This window comes from Martes martes, assembly GCF_963455335.1.
Source record: "Martes martes genome assembly, chromosome: 3".
NCBI lineage: Eukaryota > Metazoa > Chordata > Mammalia > Carnivora > Mustelidae > Martes > Martes martes.
In genome coordinates this window covers 169,289,961-169,310,244 of record NC_137890.1, presented here as the reverse complement: position 1 = coordinate 169,310,244, position 20,284 = coordinate 169,289,961, and positions in this window count along the sequence as shown.

Genomic DNA, 20,284 nt, shown 5'->3' with positions numbered 1-20,284 from the left:
CTGCTGATAATGAGCGTGCTAAAAGGCTCATTTTCTGCATCTGCTCTCCACACAAATGGCCAATGTGATCTTACGACTGGGGATGTGAGCTCAGTCTCTGGAAGCACAGAGGGCCTAGGCAGGCCTGGCAAATTGGAACGTTTGAGCGCTTCCGTTAGCTTTTACTGAACTGGCTCAGAAGAGCCAAGGGGCTCTTTCTCAATTTTCCTTAACACATGGGATTTCAAAGGCTTAGCTCTGCCCTCCCTCCACCCACCACCACCCTTCCTCCTAACGCTCACTATACAGGGGTTTGAAGAGCAGATTTAAAACTTTGCCCTCAATGGGCATAGTTTCTGTTACGACAGAGAAGTAAGTTCTAGAGATCTGTTGTACAACATTGTGCTCATAGTTAATAGTACTGTGTTGTAAGCTAAAAAAATCTGTGAAGAGGGAGGATATCATGATAAGTGTTCTCACCTCAATAGGATAAGACAAGACAAGATCAAAAATAAAATAAAATAAAATAAAATAGAATAGAATAAAATAAAATAAAATGAAATGAAATCAGATAAACTCTGCCTTCAGCTTCTCTCTTCTATGATTTCAGTGCAAAATCCTCAACGTTCCTCTAACAATTTCATCCCTTTATCTATTTCTCACAAAAAGTAAACACTTTTCCTGATTATCCCCAACAGAGAAGCTCACAATTCATAACCACTAGAACTCAAGACCTTATGAATGAGGAAAACATAGATCCTAAAAAGACCCATGTACCATTTATTCAAATGCTGTATTAAGGGGAACTGAAAGTTTAGAAATAATTAGATGCTTTGACCAGTTATAAAGAAAATTCAGCATTAGGTAAAATAGTAAAATTTCCTTATGCTTTTTTAAAATATAGATTGCTATACCTCTATAACTATTTAAGTAGACTTGTGGTTGGAATATACTATATTACACAATTCAGTATTGTTATTGGCAAAAATACAATATTTGAGATGTCTAAAGATTCAAAATGGAAAAAAAAAAAACAAAACCCACTGTGACACTTTGAACAGAGATGAAACAAGTAAGCCCACGGTTGACCTCATCCTGACATTTGTAGATCTCTCTGGTAACGAATAGAGAGGAGAACACAGTGCAGGGCAGAACGCTGGGCTGGGTGATTCAGGCTCTGCCCGCTGAACCGCTCGGGTCAGAACCTTGGAACATCTCTGGTGTCAGGTGACTCATTTGTAGAAGGAGTAGAATTTGTAGAATTTGTACTCCTGGCCCCTTCCTACTTGTTTCTGTCTCTGTCTCTCTCTTGCCACACCCGAGAGGTAGCATCGTTAAACACCAGGATGGGGCCTGGCTGCAGAGGCCGGGTATTGTCTTTACAGTCTTTTTCAGCTGCCTCCGGCTGCTTGACTGTGCTCAGGCCCCGGGGCCCCAGCTTCCTGTGTCCAGAGTCGGAGCAGGGAGCTGGGCCTGCTCTCTGGAACCGGCTCACGCACCCCCTCGTGTTAGCACTGCTTTGGCTGAGGACTGCTGGAGCAGCTGCCGCTCGGGCGGGCTCTGCTCATGCCCTAAGCTGACACCTGACAACTTCTATTAGGCTGAGGTCCTCCATGGGAAGCCAGTGAGCCCTACCAGCCATCTCCCTTCTGTTTCCCCATCTGCTGGCTCCCAGGGAGGCGGTGGCAGGGCTTAGGTAAAGAGTGCCTCTGAAGAGAGGACAGGGCTGAGAACTGGAGTGCTCAAGCTCTCCTCTCTGTCACATGCGGCCTGGCAGGGGTGGGAAACTGTCCCCTAGGAGGGGATAGGGTGATTCAGGCTCACCTGGCCCCTGCCCAGGGTGTCCCGTCTGCCTCCCATCCTCCCCGCCAGGAGTCTCACACGGAAATCATCTTGTCGCCTAGGGTTAAACATGACCAGGTGTTTCATGGAAGGCAGTGCCAGAGGGCTCTTGGCATGTCCTTTGCACTTGTTTGAATGCTGTGGCTTTTAATATTTGTTCTGATTCTGAAGTGTGTGTGTGCATGCACGTGTGTGCTGCAAGCCTCCTCCCAGGGTCTCCCAGTATGTTCCAGCACACCAGACAGAAAGAGCAACAGTGCATGTGGGGTGGCCCCCGGGCAGGCTGGGTGAGGGCGGGTGGGGGTCTTGACCGGGCCAGGCCATGTGTTCCGCTGGTTAGTGCATTGGGCTGGCAAGGTGGAAGGCTGCTGTGCTGGGACACCCTTTCTCACCAGAGGCCCCAAGGACTCCCAGACGCTACAGCTTGAAGGGAGGGGTCTGAGAGGTGGCGTGCTGCAAGTCTCTTATTTTCTGAAGATGAAAATGAGGCCCAGAGAGAGGCACTGCCCTGTGATAGGTGCATGCAGTTGGTAGTGGGAGCTAAACCTTCAGATTTGAGGCTCTGTGGATACGGGCCTTTACCTATTTGTTATAGTCTTGGTGTCCAGGTAGTGTCTACTGCAGGAATGAGTACACCAGCTCAGGCCTTCTGAATACGGGGTCTGTGCTTCCAGGATTCTTTGTCCTCCACCAAAAAAGACCTGAAAATTTCTTACAGTCATGCTGATTTTATTTCTCTGTTTCTCCTGGCTTGTCCTTATTCCCCAAATGTACCAGTTTAGACAATAAATCATACGGTCTTTTGTTCAGAATCTTCTTTTTGTTAGAATCTTCTCATCTCTCTAGAATGCCTCTTCTTCAAGCATAATAAACATTCCTGGATCAGAGATGCCACTGGGGCTGTGAGGTCAGAGCTTCACGGAAACTCACATCTAGCTTCTGCACTGATGTCAGTAGGGCCACATCTGATGGCACCTTCGAGCTTGTGCAGTCCAGATGCCCCACTGGGGAGACAGTAGCTTCACAGCCAAGGGTGCAGATGCCTGGCCCTCCCCCTTCCTTTTGGTTCCCAAATCTCACACTAGGTTTGAGGAGTGACCATGGACACACAGAGAACCTGGAATCCCATTTCCCAGTAGGAAACTTCTTCTTTGTCCCTCTTGTCACTTTGCCTGGCAAGAAAAATTGGGGGCTCCTTGGAAGAAAAGACATGGGTCATACTGGAGTGTGGCTGACTTCCCAGTAGAAAGCTGTTCTCTAAATGGCACTATCCCAGAAAGAACAGTGGTGAAGGGGTCCCCATCTTTTAAGCCCTTGGACTGATCTGAAGCCTGATCTTGGGAGAACATGCTCTCCCTGGGGGAACTTGTTCTTAAAGACATCTGATAAGTAAGCCACAGCCTTGTCTTTCCAAATAGGGAGAAGCTGCCTCCAGCCTCACTTATGGGGAGCTGTGTAACACTACTGGCTTCATGCATGGCCTTTCGGAGAATCAGACCACCTGAGTCCAAATCCTGGATCAATCACTCTAGGCTGTCAATTTCAGCAAGTTTCTTTCCTCTTCTCCAGACTCTTAGTCTTTTCATTTGTGAGGGGGAGAGGGGATAAAAACAGCAATCCTCGAAGGGTTATTTTGGGGATTAAATGGGGGTAATCCCTACTACAAGAGGAATACAGTACCTATAGTGATCGACACTTTGTAATTGTAGTGAACACATTTGGTACTTAAAGTTTTCTGATCCACGGAGAGGAGCCCATGGCTTAATCGAGGAGGTGTAAACCTATTCCCTGCCCTTGAGCAGGCAAGGTTTGGGCATCAAGTCAATGTGGCAGGAGGAGAAAGAATTCTGTGGTCAGCTCTGGGACTTCTGCTCTCAGCCATGTGTCACCACTAATGGCCTTTGTGGGGTCCTGGGTTGAGAAAAGGGAGCATGTGCCTGAGTCTCAAGCAAACTTGGCCCTGGTGGGTGGTTCCCAGGTTCCCTTCTCAGTGCCAAAGCAGAGAGGCTGTGAGGACTATCAAGTTCTCATTATTGTGATGTGTTTATGGTAATGTTGACCTCAAAAATAAACACTGCCAGTTATTTTATCTGCAAAAGATGGGTCTATTCAAGAAAGTTAAGAATTGCCGCCCGGGACAAACAAGCTGTGCAGTAAAACCATAGGCAAGTCCCAGGAACAAAAGAGAGGCATGCTTTTTTAAGGAGAAAAGGGGAAAGTTGGGAAAGCTGTAAAAAACTGAAAGTCCACTGGAGTAAACTAGGAGTTTAAAGTATGGTGGATTTTCATTGGAGGAGCTGCTGCCAAGGGATAAGGAAAGTGTCTCTTCCTCCAACTGAAATAGTAGAATGGTATCCATCTGCAAGGTCAAGTCTGTGTAAGGTCAAGTGATCTCCTCCTGCTGGGTCAGCAACTGACCGCAGGTGGTAGGGTGTGAGAGGCCCCCCCTTGCCCAACCTCATAAGTCTATTTTAGTGAGGTTTCCCTTTATTAATTTTCACATGAGTAAGTAAAATCTGTAGATCATTTATGAACTTTGCATCCATTTTCACGTAGCTAGTCCTCTTCAGCCAGGCTGTACACAGTCCAGAAGGACTTTGCCAAGCAGAGGCTCTTCTCCCCCAAATCTAGGAGGCTCTGAGAAGAAGGCCAGGAAAAGAGCAGCAGGTGAGGATGAGGGTCTATAATCTCGGTGTCCCGGCCGATCTTGAGGGACTGACTGCATTCTCCTTTAGGCCACAGTCATGGGAGAGGAAGACTAGGGTCAGAATTGAACTACTCAACTGAACGAGATCCTGAGTCCCAGGACCTCTGAGGTCTAAATGTTCTTACCTCTGATCTTTCCCTGATGCATCCACAGTCCTAATGAAGTCTGTCTCCCTCATGGAAATTTTTAGTCCACAGAAGGCATGGGGAGGATAATTGTCCCCATGGGGTAGAGGAAGTCATCTCTGGTGGCCCTTCTGTATTCAACATTTACAGGATTCTGACAGTGATTTCTTTTATTGGCTAAAGAAAGGATTTGCTTTACATCAAACTAACCTAAGGCACTGTGAGGCAAGGCTTAAGAATGGTTCAAGGCTCAATGTAAAACATACTTGAGCCTGATCTTGACTCTGACACATACGAGCTGTGGACACTGAGCCTGAGTCCTCTCTGCTATCCAAGGAGGATAATGACCTTCTCAACTGTCCCCTAGGAAGAATCAGTGAGATAATGTGTTAGGTGCTAAGCACAGTGTCAACTTCAATTTCAGATAACCTTTTCCTCTTCCTTTCTTCTCTTAATTCATTGTGGTTTTCTCTGTCTCTTTCGGGATCTCTCAGAACCAATGGTCCATGGTCATAAGAGGGTAGAACGGCATGCCAGTAGGAGAATGAGCCACGTGAGAGGAGGCTGCCAAGCACAACATCCTCATGTCTGAAGTAGACACCACTGGTCTCCTGATTAAAAAATTTATTTCCCCAGCTACTCAAGTGGCCAGGTCCTCTGTGTCAAGCTACATAAAGGTTATTAGAGAGAGAAGCCTGGAAAAATTGTTCCCTTGTACCAGTGAGACTGGGAACAAATAAGAAGGGATAAGGATTTATAGAAGAGATGAAAGTTAGATTCCAGGAAGCTTTCCTGACAGGTGGAAGGGTGAAGTATTGTCATGGATATGACTGGAAGAGGTGGTATCCTCCCCAGAAGGGTTACAATAAGGTTCACATACATGGCCTGAGGAGAGTTTTCCATAAGAAAATAGGGGCTGACTTTCCAAGGCACTTAGCCTCCCAAGCAGTCTGCCATTCACTCTTCAAAGACACAAAGTCATGGTTCTTATCAACTAGGGAACCATTTTAAATTACTCACTTTGCAGATAGAATTAAGGTCCTGGAGGCCCCATGCCCAGAGAGTGGTAAAGGTTGAACCAGCTAGAAGGCATATTCCCTGACTTCTGGCCTCTTTATGTGGAAGATAGAATCCACCATGACCCCCAACACTTCCCTGCCTCTTTGTATTCACACTCTTGTGTAGTCCACTCATCTCCAGCATGGACTTACCGATTTGCATCTAGTGAACAGTAAACAATAGAAGCAATTGGACGCCACTTCTAAGATTAGGTTGCAAGAAAGACTGAGGCTTCATTATAGACCCTTTCTCTCTCTTTCTCTTTCCAGGCATTCAATAAAGATGTGATAATTGACACAGGAATTGTTCCATCCATAAATTGGCACTTTGGTAAGAGAGGGAAAAATGATGCAGGGCTAGATGTCTCCTCTGGGGTGGGGGTAGAGTAAGATGCCCAGTAAACAATGAAACTCTCTGAATCTGGAACTTTGTGGGCAACATTCACATGCACGTACATGACTTCAGTTTCTCCACCCCCACTCTAAGTACATAAAGTCATCTAGCATCTAAGCTGCTGTCCTCAAAAGTAATACCTCAACTGTTTGCTCAGTAGCCAGAATAATCAAAGCAGCCCAGTCTCTGCCTCAGCTGGATGAGGGAGAAAGGCTGGGGGCTAGCTAGGTTCACCAGCTGGGAGAGCCATGTTAGTTTTTTGGCTTTGTGTTCACCCTGAATTACAAAGTACCAACAACTGCGGGGCTGCTCCTGAGGCATCTGACCTTTTCATCCCTGGGAGTCTGTGGTTTTAAGGGAAGAATGACATAATGGCCCTCTGTTCTTCCTTGGGCTAAACTGAGCTAATGCGGGAATTGTGAAAGTCCTGGGGGTGAGCGAGGGTCCTTTGGAGGTCAACTTGTCCATTCTCCAGGAAGGGCAGCTAATTATCAGTTTAGTAGGTCAGAGATACGATGAAGAGAAGGTGAGTCTGACTCTTATGTCAGATTTAGGATATACAGGAAGGAAGATTCTAGTTTGCTTGGTCAATAATCTGCTACTTCATATCCCCAGCAGTCAGTTCTTCCAGCCTCTGTTTTCATCAGTGGGTCCCTGTTTCAGCCCGTGTCTTCTTATTCTGTCTGAGGTTCAGTTGATTCTGGGGACGAAAGCCTTAATACCCATTAAATAATTGCTTTTGGCCTCTGGCACACTCATGCTTTTTCAGATTTCTCTTTATCTTGGAGATTTTCATTAATAACAGAATTTACCTTTCTGATGTCTGGGCAAGGCATAGACAGTGGGAAGGTGATGGCAAATATAGCATCTTCAATGCTGGGAGTGTCCTCTGGTTTTAAGCCTCTCTCTGCCACATGAAGAGTTTGGGTGACTGAAAAAGCTCTGAGGAGGTGAGTCATGTGGCAAAGATCACCCAGGTCACGGTAGGTCAGAGTCCAATACCTAGACTTTTGCCTTCTGGTCTCATGGTCTTTCCAAAGCTTTGAGTTTCCCAGGCCTGGAATGACTGCTTGTTTTTCTAGAGAGGGAAAAAAAATCCTATCCCTAAAAAATAAAGAAGAGTTGAAAAGCTCTTTGGGCTCATTAAACAGGCTGTTAGAAGGTTTCTTGAACTTCAAATAACTCTTACCAAATAACATTTTGATGAGTTAAGTGTAAATGAATCAGAAACATATGGATAAAATTTCCTTGAAAATACACAAGGGTTTCAGAATCAAGGAGTTACCCTCACCCCCAGCCCATCCCCTTCCCCTTTGGCTCTGGGTTTGGGTGTTGGGAACTTCCTCCCCAACATGGACTCACTGATGGGACTGCCCACCCACTGGCCACCCAGAATGCTCCTGGCTTCTCCCCTGGAATTCCGCCTCATCTCCTGTGGCTTAGTGGCCAAGTGGCTAGGTTGGGCTAAGAGAAGAAAGGCCAGCTGGTGAAAGAGACAGATGGGAGAAAGAAGATGCAGGGAGTAGGGAACCCAAGTGCTTAGAAAACCAGCTGTATGCTGTGTGTAGGGAAGGATGGCATTTGTGGCCACAGGCTGGCTTCAGACTTGGGGCTCTTTGAAAAGCAGTTCACAATGTTTTCTTTCTTTCTAAGCAACAGGAAACTCTCTTGATCCATGCTCAGTTTTGTGTTTTCCAGGTTGCTACAGTTTTCTGGAGCTTGCTCCCAAGTGTCTGTAGGGTCTGGGAGAGGCAGTGTTGAATTCCTCAAGATGAAACATTTAATGAATGGAAATCATATTTCCAGACTGCCTCAGCTTCTAGAAGCACCTTTTGCTTGCCTCCGACAAATTCACCCTACCTTCCTGTGCCAGGCAAATGTGGCCCAGAGTAGATGGAATCACCCTTCTGTGCACCTGGGAGTCCCGCAGCCCAACAGTTTCCTGGTACATGGTCCTGGAACTGAGCAATGTCTACAGGGTGGTCTAGTTCCCTCTTTCTTCATGCCCTCCTTATCTTTGCTGGTTGGTTCTTGTCCTGGCAAAACCAGTAGGGGTGTCTAGTAACAGAGTCTATGCAGAAGGGTGGACAGTCCTCATATTTTACTCTTAACACTACATGCTTAGTTGATGTTTCCCCAAAGCATATCTTGAATCCAGGATTTGGGGGTAAGAGTTCCTTTGTGAGGTGATTCCACGTGGCATTGTAAGAAAGAGGAGAAGTATGATGGGGAAAGGAAGAAAGTCAATAAAACGTGTGTGTGTTAATAAGAGAGTTGCCTATGTAGACAGCTGGGTTCAGTAGTGATGGAGACCTTCTAAGAGATACTTGCCTCATGAAGAAGTCAGACTGTTCTTCCACCAACTGCCACTCCTCCCTGGTTGCTTTCAGAGCATTAACTCCCTAGAGCTTTTTGTTGACTCTATGTGGGGCAAATCAAGTTCCTGGAGCCATAGAAAGCCTTGAGGTAGAGAGATGATGGAGACTGAGGTGAGGAGCTGCTGGAGTATGGTTGGCTTTTGAGAGCAGAAGGGAATATGGTCAGGGCTTGGTCATCTCCTCCTACAAATACCTAGATATGCTCCCACTCCCCTCTTTCTGCCTCTCATACTGACTCCTCATCCCCAGCTCAAGTTTTGGAAGTAGGAGGGAAGTGGGAGAGTAAAATGAAGCAGGTGCCCCCACCTCCCCTGAGCATTGGTTTGTAGATACCAGAGAGTCAAAGGAAGTAAATGTGTGTTTGCACTGCTTGCCAAACTGTTGGGCAGAGTGTCTGGCCCAAGGGTGGCCATGCTCACAGGCCCCATAGATTTGCTAAAAAATAGATCAGGAGCTGAACTTAAGCATGTCAAGCTTGGCACAGTCATCCAAAACTTTGCTTTGGGTCTTTTTGTTTTCCCTCCCATCCTTCCTGGGAACACTGGTCAGTGTCCAGCTGTTGCTCTGAGAGGTCCAGGGAAGAGCAAGAGAGGAAAGTGGGCTGGCACAATCAAATTCAGACCATCTGATGGGGTAAATAGTGTTATACCAAGAGCTGTAGTTTTGTGTGTTACATGTTCAGAGAGCACAAGGAAGAGGAGAGGTGGGATGGTCAGACTGAAAGCTGTGAGATGGGAATTTTTATCTTTAAGGGGCTCTTGTCCAGAGGTCATGGCTTCTGAGAGGCCTCCCTGTCCTATAAGCCCAAAAGATCTTTATCATGCAACATTGAAGTCCTACTTTAAGGCCATCACATTGACACATTCTTTATTCCCAATGTTGTATCATGACTCTTAGCACTATTAAAAAAAAAAAAAAAAAGCCAAAAGCTTTCAAAGGCCAGAAGCAGCCTCATCCTTCCTGAAGGGGAGTGAGTTGAATGGGCAGATTGGCAATGGACCCTAAGGAGGATTTCTGCCAGGTGAGCAGCTCTTGGGTCTGGGTCATTGGGACAGAGTAGAAAAAGGAACAAGAAGGGAGATCACCAGGAGTGGGGTGGGAAAAGAAAGCATGGTGCCGTGCTCATCTCCTCCTCTCTCTCTTTCCCAGATGATTCATGCCACCATCACTTCCCATCTGTGACCCCTGGGCTCGTGGCCATCCTGAGGCCCTTTCCTGCCCAGCTCAGCTGGAAACAGATGCAGACTGACAGATGTCTCCTTCAGGAACTGTGACCACTTCACACCCATCCTAGGGCGGCCACTCCCTTCCAGGCTGGTGGAAAGAACAACACTTCACAGATCTTCCCCAAGACACTAGCCTGGGGCCCTGGGGCCACTCCAGCACTAGACATCATCCTCCCAGCTCTCACTTCCTACCTCTCACACTTCACCATCTACCCCTGCTGCGGCTGCCCTCCCTTCCCATGAAAGCCCCTTGCTCACACTTCCTTCAGTCCTGTTGACTCCCAAAGTCTTAGCATGACTTCCTACTGCCATTGGCTCCCAATGTCTTAGCATGACTTCCTGGCCTCCTCACCTACTCATCTTGCTGTAACAATTTGGGTAAGGGAGTGGTGCCTCCTCTCTGGAGCCTTCTTCCATCATCCAGTGCCATAGCCTCTGCCTGCCCTTCCTCTGTTAGCAATGTCTCTTTCCACATCTCAAGGTGGCCATGAGAAGCCAAAAAGTCCACCTGGATGAAAATGCATTGGAAACCACAAAATCTCCAGAATTAAAAGGATTATGGAATCCATTTTGACAGAGAAGAAAATGCAGGTTCTAAGAAGTTTGCCCATTCTGTGGTGGAGAGAGGACTAGGTTCCTTCTGGGTCCATAGTGCTCACTTCTTCCTGTGCTTGGGATGCCTGGAGGAGCTGGGTGAAGTGCAGATACTTGGGACCTCCTAAGAAACTCCATCTGGTGGGTCTGATATAGAAGGTCATGGTAATCAAACTCTCACCCAGGCTGTCTGACTCCTGGCCTGTTGCTCTGACCATCATCCGCCCGTACCTCGGTCAGCCTTTGCTGGATCCCTGGCTGTATATTTGTTAATCCATTTTCTATCTTCCAAAGGACTAGGCTTGGGGCACAGGCCTATGAACAAATAGTGTGGAAGTAATTGGTGGCTGGCTCCTCAAACTCTAACCTCTGAGACTCTGGAGGGTGAAGTCAAAGTTCTCAACGCAGGTGCAGGCAGAGCAGTGAGGAGAAGATGCCCTGCTGCCCAACATAGCTGAGGAAGTCCTTCTGAGCACAGGAGACTGAGAGTCATGAGCACTGTCCTCTAGGCCAGCTGAGACAGGCTAGGGACGCTGACAGCTGTTCCCTCCTGGTCCACACCCATTCTTTGCAGGCCGCTCCTCACCTTCTGCTTTCCCAGCATTCAGTGTTTCTACCTAACACCCATATACAGGATCTTCCCAGGGGTTATGTGGCACTATTCCTTGCTTACCTGTGGGATCTTCCCCTGAATGCTCCAGGGACTCCCGAGGGCAGTGGTGGCGCCTGGAAAATCTCCCAGTATTGGCGGGTTGTCAGTTCTGAGACGTGCAGGGAAGCAGCTGGATGAAGGTGTTGTGAGCTGATACTGACAATATGATAGGAGATTGCCAGTTCTCCGGGGCCAGCCAGGCCCAGGGTGGAGGGAGCTGGGAAGGAACAAAACAGATGGGAGGACCAGCCATGGGAGGGGTGGGACACTGCGGTGGACAGTGATAAGGCAGATGGGAAGAAGGGGGGCCCGAAGCTAGGGTTGTTGTCCTGGCCCTGCAGGAGCCAGCTGCGTAACTCCCAAAGGATACCTCACTTCCATGGGCCTCTGTTTGACTGAGGGGGTAGGAGGTTGAGATAGCATGAGCACCAGCTGTCCAGGACAATACATCTTTAAAGAAAGCTGATGGGGGCGCCTGGGTGGCTTAGTGGGTTATGCCTCTGCCTTCAGCTCAGGTCATGGTCTCAGGGTCCTGGAATTGAGTCCCACATCCGGTTCTTTGCTTAGTGGAGATCCTGCATCCCCCCCTCTCTCTGCCTACTTGTGATTTCTCTCTCCCTGTGTCAAATAAATAAATAAAATCTTAAAAAAAAAAAAAAGAAAGAAAGAAAGCCGATGGGCCATGGGGCACCTGAGTGGCTCAGTCACTTAAGAAGCGGGCTCTTGGTTTCAGCTCAACTCATAATGTCGGGGTCATGGGATTGAGCCCCATGTCAGGCCTTGTGCTCAGCATGGAGTCTGCTTGAGATTCTCTCTCTCCCTCTCCCTTTGCTCCTCCCACCCCACTCGTGGGCTTTCCCTCTAAAATAAATAAAATCATTTAAAGAAAGCTGATGGACCTCAATCAAGGCTTCTCAGAACGTTTTCTATGGAAAGAGGTTTCTGATGCTAGAGCATCCCTCTGAAGAGTTTGAGAGGAGTGGAATCTTGACCACAGTCACTTGCTTTCCTGCTTTCAGTCATCCCAGGGGTTTCTTGGGGGGAATTTCTGGGTTTTTCCTGAGCTAAAGAGGACTTTGATCTGGTCCAGTGGTTTTCGGTGAGTAAGCACACCATGACTCTCCCCCTGGCTGTGGTAGGTCAGCCAGCCAGGGATGGGGTAGCCATTGGTGGTCCAAAGGCCTGAGACATGGAGGGCTTCAGGGTGGGCCAGGCTCATGAGTCGGCTTGGAAAGTGGGTGTCTATTTAGTGTTTCCAGAGCACCAGAAAATACCCCAATGGTGCACAGTGTCTGAGATTCTGAGTTTTTCACTGCTATGCACAGTACCATGACTCACAATTTCTTATTAGATGAGCTAACGAACACATTTATTTATTTACTGAGTCCTGATGACTTCCCGTCTGTGAGTCCTCAAAGAAAAACCTTTGTGCTGTAAGTTGCTCCAGCTGACGTCTTAGCTGGGCTTAGCTCTTCTGGTCACTTTCTCACCCTTCTTTCTAGGCAGCTGGCTCAGTAAGAGGTTTGGGGAAGAATGGGAGATGTGCAATGGGCCAGGGATTGGGGGCAGAAGAGTGGCAGGCAGACGGGAGGGGCATGCTCTTCAGTGAAGACATTTCCCCTTATGGACAAGCAGGAGATGTGCTGCCCAGATGCCCCTTTTGGGAAGGGCCTGCTGCCCAGCTGTGGGAGTGTGGTCAGCATACAGTTTCCAGCTGTCAGCTCCATCAGGGCCAGCTTCAGCCACAGAGAATGATTTCACCGAAGGTCACCCACCTGTTCCCACCTCCAGTGACTGAGCAGGATGGGGTACCAGGCTTGGCCAGTGCTGCTTGACCAAGGCCACAGGTGTGCAGCTGGGCTTACTCAGAGCTCCCCATCAGCTTGGCCAAGGCCTTGTTAGGCTACATCTTAGTTCAGCTTCTTCCTCTGCCCAGTCCTGCATGGTTCTCCCCAGGGATGGTTCAGAGTCCTGCTTCAGGCCCAGTCCCAGCCCTCAGGTGGTTTAATGCCCCAAAAGTCAATAAGGTGGGTGTGCAGGCCTCCAAAATACATCCTGACAAATCAAATCAATAGCTACCAGTATGTGCTGATTGGTGGGATGTTAATCAGAGTCTGGGGTCTATAGGCCTTCAGCTTCCCAGAACAGTAACACCAATCCCATTCCTGCCTCAGGCACTTTCTGTTCTCTGAGCCAGGAATAGCTGGAGTTTGTGCCCAAATGTCACCTTCTCAGAGAGATCTTCCTTGACCTTTTAATTGAAAGGGTCATCTGTCTAACTCTCAGACATTCCATCACATACAACGTTGTTTATTATTTTCTGTTACAATGACTAGCAAAGGTGATTTGGATATCCTATTTTTGGATGTCTTTGGATTCTTATTTTTCAGTGCCTATCCATTCCCACTAGAACATAAACCCCATGAAAGCAGGGACCTCTCTATCTTGTTTGCCTCTGTGTCCCCAGGACCTTGTGGGGTGTCTTGAGCAAGTACTCCAATAGATAATGAATGAATGAATGAATGAATGAAATGAACAAGTATTTATTGAGCAAAAACAACAGAATCCAGCTAGAACTTAACAATATTTTGTTTCCAGTGTATCAGTTATTGCTTTTCAATTCTAGTCAAGTGATACAGGTTTTCACTCAGAACATGGATAGACAAATTTTTGTACCAAGAGCCAGTTTGGGTAAATATTTTTGCCTTTGTGGGCCATAACAGCTCTATTGCAACTACTTAACTCTGCTGCTGGAATGCAGAAGTAGCCATAGAGAATATGTAAACAGACCACGTTACAATAAAATAGTATTTAGGGGTGCATGGGTGCCTCAGTCGTTAAGCGTCTGCCTTCGGCTCAGGTCATGATCCCAAGGTCCTGGGATCGAGCCCCACATTGGGCTCCCTGCTCAGCAGGAAGCCTGCTTCTCTCTCTCCCACTCCCCGTGCCTGTGTTCCCTCTCTCGCTGTGTCTCTCACTGTGTTCCCTCTCTCACTGTGTCTCTCGCTGTGTCTCTCTGTCAAATAAATAAATAGTTTTTTTTAATTAAAAAAAATAGTATTTGAAAAAGTAGGTGGCTGGCCAGATTTGGCTGACAGGCCATTGTTTGCTGTTCCTGACTGAGAATAGTAATACAAAATACAAAATTTCCTATAAAATAAAATTTATTGAGGTAAAAAAAGGAAGTCTATTGAAATAATAATATTATCTAAATAGTTTTACAGAAACCATATGTAAATTTCCAAAGTTGGGGAGAATTCAGTTCTAATTTTTCTTGCATCATCTGTGGACACAGCCATGGGGATGAAGGAAGCTGGAAGGGAGAAATCCTTTTAATTTGATGTGGCCAAATCATGGGAGGCTGACACTTAGGTATTCCCAAGAGCCTGGCAGGACCAGTGTTCTGCTTTCTCTTCTCTTGCTGTTTTTCTATATCTTTTCTGCCCCCAACTCTGGTCCCAGAACTAGGGCTGTCATAAAATGATCTTGCTTGGGTAAATTATCCTTCCATGGGCTTTAACCTCAGGGCCAGGGTTGGTCATGGCCATACTTACCTATCTCGTAAGTATACCCTCAGCTTATGCATGAATATGGCAGGGCACTGAGGAGGTGGGGGTGGCAGAAGGCGACAAGGTCAGTCTGAAATTCCTGAGCCTCTAAGTATAAGAAAGGCTCAGACCTACTGAACACTTACCATAAATCAGGGCTTCTCTAAGTATTTTACATATATTAACTGATCTGATCATTAGTCATCATCTAATAACCATTTTACAGATCAGAAAATTGAGGCATAGGATTCTAAGTAAATTGCCCAAGGTTATTCAGCTAGCAAAAGGCAGAGTCAGGAGCGTGACCTGGATGGTCAGCACTAGAGTCCACGCTGCTATAGACTGTGTATATTTACAGTACTTACTGTGATGCATTTACTGTGATGCTACAGAGTCTCTGGGGCAACACCATTGAGGGCTCCCACGAGTACACAGCCACATTCTGTAGTCTCGCTCCATAGGTTTTTTTTTTAATCATTTATTATTTTTTTATTGAGGTGAAATTCATAACACATGTAATTAATCATCTTAAAGTGTATTCTTCAGTGCATTTAATGCATTTAATTTAATTCAATGTTGTGCAACCACCACCTGGCTCTAGTTTCAGTACCTTCCACCAGTGTAGGAAAATATCCCGGCCCCATCAAATAAGTGATCACTCCCTTTCTCCCCTTCCTCCATCCACTGACACCCACTAATTTGCCTTCTGTTTTTATGGACTTGCCTATCCTGGATATTCCATCTACAAAGAATCATACGATATGTGATCTTTTTGTGGTCGGCTTCTAACGTGTTTTCAGAGTTCGTCCAAGTTGCAGTGTGTACAGTACTTCATTCCATTTTGTGCCTGAATAATTTATTGTATGCGTTTTTGTTGTTGCTTGTTTGTTTTGTGTTTTTATCACCATCTGTTTATTCATTCATCTGTTGATTGGCATTTGGGTTGTGTCCATCTTCTGAAGGTTGTGAATATTCCTACAATGATCATTTATGAACAGCTATTTATTTGAGTACCTATTTTTATTTCTTTGGGGGTTTTTACCCATGAGGGAATTCGTAGGTCAGATGCTTCTTTTTCAGGACCCACTGGGTTTCTACAGTAGCTGTACCATTTTTGATTCTCATCAGCAATGTATGAGGGTTCTTATATCTCTATAATCTCTTCAAACCTTGTGATTTTCTTCCTTTTTTTTTTTTTCCCATTATGGTAGTCATCCCCGTAGGTTTGAAGTAGTATCTCCTTGCAACTTTGATTTGCATTTTCTTAATGACCACTGTTCTTGAGCGTCTTTTCATGTTATTATTGGCTATTTGTAGATCCTTTCTGAAGAAATGTCTTTTCAAGTTCTTTGCCCATTTTAAAAATTGGGTTGCTTTCTTCTTGTAGTTGAGTTATAAGAGTTCTTCTTTATATTCTGTATCTTTGAACCTTATCAGATATGTAATTTGTGAGTTTTTTCTCCCATCCTTTGGATGCCTTTTTATTTTCTTGATAATATCCTTTGCTACTCAAATGTTTTTAATTTTTGTCAAGTTCAATTTATCTATTTTTTTCTTTTGTCCTTTCTGCTTTTGGTATTAAATCTAAGAATCCATTGCCAAATGCAAAGTCATGAATATTTACTCCTCTGCTTTTTTCTGATAGTTTTAGTTTTAGTTCTTATATTTATGTATTTATATATTTCTTATATTTAGGTTGTCAATTCACCCTCACTGTTTTCACATATTTCTGGCACCCAGAAGGTCCCCTATGTCAGGGCCAGCTCCATGAGTATGTAACCTCAGTAGCTGTACAGGGCCCTACACTTAGGAGGCCTCCACACTTTGTTGAATGTTCTTCTGTTGCTGTGTTGAAATTTTTAATTTTTGAGCATGGGACTTTATGTTTTCATGTGGCACCAGACCCAGGTAATCTTCATCCTCTTCTTTCCGTGGGTCTAAGTCTTTCAAGGTTCAACTCAAGTCCTACCTCCTCCAGGAAACCCTCCATGATCCCTTCCCAATTTCGAGATAGTCTCCTTTCCTCAATTTCTGTAGGAGTTGTGGCCCATACACACCACTCAGTTCTTAGTCACATTGATCATCCTCTGTCCTTGCTGGCCTCTTATCTTCTTGTGCATGGAAATTTTGTCTCTCTAATCCAGTTATGAACTCACTGGAACATGGGGAGATGCCATTTCAGCTGGGCCCTATGATGTGGGCCAGAGGATTATTTACATATATGTAACATCTTTTCTTCCCAATTGCAAGTTCCTGTATTTATCTTGGGGTCCTTACAGCACACCAAGCCCAGGCTATGTCAGGTGGCAGTTCAATAAACTATGCCTGGTCTCTTTCTGTTCTTCTACCCTGTCTGTTTCTGACCAGGTGGCTCTGCTTTACCCAATGTTTCTAGAATAAGAAGGCAATAAAGAATCTCAGAATTCATCTGGTCAAATCCATCTTTGGAAGAAAAGGTCTCAGAAAGGTCTAGAGTCTTACTCAAAGTTCACACAGTTCATGGGGGTCCAGCAGGGAATATAGGAAGCCTTCCTGTGCAGTTACCTCCATCCCTTCATGCCTTCATCTTTGGACAGATGTAGACCCTTCCTGGGAGTGCAGGTGGGAAGTAACCCTTTCCCCATCTGGAGCAGCTGACTGGATTCTCACTGAGACCAGCAGTCCATCAACCCAACTGGCTTGTGGCTTCCTCTGTGGAATGGCTCCCTGGAACCCCACCCTGAGAAGCTCCAGGAACCAGCCGCCTATAAGCCACTTTATTAAATTGATTTCCAGATGTCTCTACCTCAAATTGAAGAAGCAGGAGGAGTGTGAGGGGCTGGGAGTTTGTCTGCTAAATGAAGTTTTCAGGGTCTGTAATAAATAATGTCATGCACTAATGGAGCAGGTGGTCTCCTGAGACGTGGTGATGCCAAGGATGTACTCAGTGAGGTCTACATAAGGATGAGAGAGGCCAAGAGAGAGACAGACCAGACCATTTGGGGGCAAGGACAAGAGAGAAGAGATAGAGGGACAGATGTTGGAGACTGAGTAGAGGTGGGAGTGTCAGAGAGAGACAGGACAGAGAAAGAAAAGGAAGCAGAAAAAAAGAGACAGGAATGGAGGGCTGAAATCTATCCTCGTGTTGACCTGCCAGGGTCAGTCTGTCTCCTTCAGAACAGCTGGTGAGTCCACAGAAGCCCTGGAGGACTCCCTCTGTGCAAGCCTTGTGCTGGTGCTTTGCAGATAGCAGCTTTTTTATTTTCTGCAACAACCTCATGAGATTGCTTCTGCGATTATGCCCATTTCACAGACAAGGTAAGTGAAGCTCAGAGGCTGGAGGGAATTTACTCAGTCACACAGTAGTAGAGAAGTCTGCTTCCCACACTGTGCCATCAACCATCCTACTTGGTGGTCACATTTGGGGGAACAATCTTTTCGGGCTGGGCTCATTCCATGATGAGCACAGAAATTGTAGCACTACCTAAACCTAATGTCATCCTAATGTCATCCTTATGGAGAATTTTGAATCTGTCTGAATGTGGGCACAGGGAGAGGGCACAGAGCAAGAATACGAACACATCCTCCTCTTAAGCACTTATCTTGAAACATGTGGCAAATCCCCTGTTGGACAGACTTGGTTTCCTCCAACCCATGACAGGGTCCACCAGCTGAGGTGCCGCTCTCCCAGCTTAATCACTATGAGAGAGCATTTATACGCATGAGAAACTTGGGTATATTGGCTTCCGGGGGTGGTGTCACAAATGATCACAAAAAAACTCCCTTAAAAAAACAAAACAAAAAAAATTGTTACAAAATTGGTCGCTTAAAACACACACACACACACACACACACACACACACACACACACACACACATGAATTTATTCTTTCACGTTCTGGAGACCAGAAGTCTGAAAACAAAGTACAGGCAGGATGGCATTCCCTCTGAAGGCCCTAGAGAAGAATACTTCCTTGCCCATTCTTAGCTTTGGTGGCTTCCACTGATCCTTGGTATCCTTTGATTTGCAGCTGAATATCTCCAGTTTCTGGTCCCATCACTTGCCCTCCTTCCTTGTGTCTGTCTCTATATTTAAATCCCCCTCTCCGGTCTCTTATACAGACACCAGTTGTTGGATCAGAGACTCACGCTAACTCAGAATGACTTTATCTTTGATTACATCTGCAAAGGCCCTATCTCCAAGTAAGGTCACATTCACAGGCGCTAGGGTTAGTATTTGTACATATCTTTTTGGGATACACAGTTCAATCCCACCACAATGAAGATATGTGGACTGTATAGGTGATAAAAAATAAGAACAGAAGCAAAAAGGACAAGTGCGTGACACACAAGTGTGACAAAAAAAGGCTAGTATGTGAGGGTTCAGGTGTTTCCCTCAAAAAATGGAAATTTAACTTAAGGTTTATACCTCTTGCCTAATTCTTGGTTCCTTCTCCTCATGCCCCACGTGTTGCTACCCACCCTCCTTTGCCTTTTGGACATCATCCCTTTGCTTTGACAATACCACTGTACTTGGGAGTTGGGTGCTTCTAAAATTGTTTGAAATTTACAAAGCGACACCGTATTTGAGATAAACATTCTGTTTTGCCTAGGAGGCAGAGCGGACTCTTGTCTCCTGGCTTGGGTTCATTTCCTAGATCAGAACTACCTGCCTAGCTGGTGTGTAGGAATATCATGAAATCGTTTTTAAAATAAGATATGAGATCCCACTGAATTATCTTCAGGCTGTATGGAAGAGGAAGTCCTGGGTATCTGATTCACATGGACATTGGCTTCAGGATGCTCTGCTCTCCATGGACTCTTCTTAACCCTGAGTCCTCCAGTGTTAGGACTCTTGGTGGCAAGGGATAGAAATATATCACCAAATACTTTTTTTTTCCCCTAGAGGACATCTGCTGACTCATGCTATTGGGTATTCCAAGGAATGGTCTAGCTTCTGGTGTAGCTAAACCCAGGAATTCAATGACATCATCAAAATGTTGCCTCTCTTTCTCTGGCAGCAAAATGCCCCCATGGGTTCCAGAGAAAGAGAGTACCTAGCACATTTCAGGAAGTGACTCTGTTAGTCCATCCTGAGTTCTATGGATATGACTGCCGTGATCTCATGGCCAGGAGGAAGAGATTCTCTGATTGGCTAGGCTGGAGTCACTAACCACAGTGCAGTAGTAAGGATGTTCTAGCTACGGTCACAAACCCTGCCAATCCCAGTGGCTTGACAGAAGGAAAGTTTACCTTTAAATCACTTAAGTTGAATCTAGAGGACATTCTCAAGCACACAGGCTGAGGGAGGTTCTGCTATCTTCCACATGTGGCTTCCAAGGTCACCAAGAACATCAATATTCAACCAACAGACAGGGGAAGAGAAACTGGACCAGCACACAGGAGGTTCTTTCATGCGCCAGGCCCACATTTCACTGGCCAGCCCTTGGCCATATGTATAGACTATAACATTCTCCAAGAAGTACAGACTAGCTGTGAGCTCAACAGGAAAGGAAATAGGCTTGCTGAATGCTAGCCATTTCTGCCATCGCTTGGTATGCTTATACTATGCTGGCAGCATTGTCAGAGAATGAGGGAGGAGTGGCTTCCCAAAGGAGGGAATTCAGAATAGATTCATAAAGAATATCCTTTGATCTAACTCACAGGATGATTCAGACAGGTCTGACCTTGCTGCTCTTGGCTATGCTGGTATCTGATACAGACACAATTGTCTATTGCTGTATGACAAACTATCCCCAAATTTAATGGTTTACAACAACAATTTTGTTACAGTTTTCTTCT